At 46.3% G+C, this 1,332-nt stretch overlaps 1 protein-coding gene across 1 annotated transcript in view; it reads right to left on the reverse strand.

The window, feature by feature from the left end:
* The window catches only part of LOC106631846 (laminin subunit alpha-5-like), a gene marked incomplete at its 3' end in the record, with an annotated part of 66,757 nt that extends 66,020 nt beyond the window's left edge, over positions 1-737 (reverse strand). Inside the window, exon 1 of the mRNA XM_031057992.1 lies at positions 640-737. The remainder of the gene's footprint in view (positions 1-639) is intronic.
* Positions 738-1,332: the final 595 nt, after the last annotated feature.

The following is a 1,332-nucleotide window of genomic DNA, read 5'->3' on the forward strand; positions in this document are numbered from 1 at the left end:
CCCCGGGAACCCCCGGCCCCGCCGCCCGCTTAACCCTTTGCCGGCTGGGGTGAAGGATGCCGCCCCCTCCCCAGGGAACAATGTGCCCATTGTGTCTGCGGGGCTGCGCTGCCCGCGGCGGCTCGCTGGGGTTTTAGTACGGTAAACTCCATTAACCGATAGATCGGGTTATCTGCAGGAAAAACTCGATTACTAATTAACAAAACAGGGGAAGGCTTGACCGAACCCAGTTCGCGCTCCCCGAGGTACGCTGTGGGTTCTCATTTAATTTGGGCAGAGAAAATTTTAGTTCCACTTTCCCCGGAAAGGATGGCTTTGGGGAAATGACTTCACCTTCTCACCTAAGGGGGAAGGAAGCAGCTCAGCGATAACCCAACTTTCTCCCATCCCCTGGCTGCCCATGGACAACCCCTCCGTGATGTGACACATGCACTGTCAGCTCTTTCTATGCTGCTGGGGGGAAGACTTTTACAGATAAAAACCTGAACATAAATACAGAGCAACACATAAACTAACTCATCAAACCACTGCTTTGATTTTCTGGCAAACACAGACTGTTTTAAAATCCAATAATTAAATAATACCCACGAAATGTTGTGCCTGAGCTGGACAAGACTGCATCTTTAAAGCAGAACATACTAAGAGACCAGGTCTGGATTCCAAACAGTTGGGTTGCTGCGGTATTTGAACCCCACAGGAAGCAAAACAAGCTCTAAAGCATGTCCAGATCTTCACAGGCTGCGGCTGGGCATTTGCTCTTTGCATCACATCATCCTCTTTGTTTCTTATTCTCTGTGGACAGCCTAGGAGGTACCAGTCCTCTTGGAAAAGCTGCTGTCTGAAGTATGAAAAGCTTTAAAAAGAAAACAAACAAACAATAAAAAAAAACAAACCCAAAACAAAAAAACCACCCATTGTGATGCGTGTGGCTCAAATATATAGCTCCACAAGCTGAATTTCCACATGGTGTGTACCAGCCAGGCTGTGCAATTACACTGATTTCAGCAGCTCTGGAGGCTTTTGAAAGATCCCTCTTGCTGTATGTGGAGCACCATGGATATAAGTGTATATATGGATTTTTAAATATATATATATTTATTTATATTTATATATTTATATATATATATATTTCCACTTATATCCAATTGGATATGGATATAAGTGTATATATGGATTTATTGTCAGGTTTCCTCAGGGTTCTGCAGGCAGTGGGGCACTGGCAGCCCTCCAGCCAGGTGCTGCTCGGGAATTCTGCTGGGTCCGAGCATCGGGAAGGGGAGGATTTGCCATTTTTGCCATTCCTTTCCTGCCCCACGCCATCGGGAGCATCCA

This window comes from Geospiza fortis, unplaced genomic scaffold, assembly GCF_000277835.1.
Source record: "Geospiza fortis unplaced genomic scaffold, GeoFor_1.0 scaffold188, whole genome shotgun sequence".
Classification (NCBI taxonomy): domain Eukaryota; kingdom Metazoa; phylum Chordata; class Aves; order Passeriformes; family Thraupidae; genus Geospiza; species Geospiza fortis.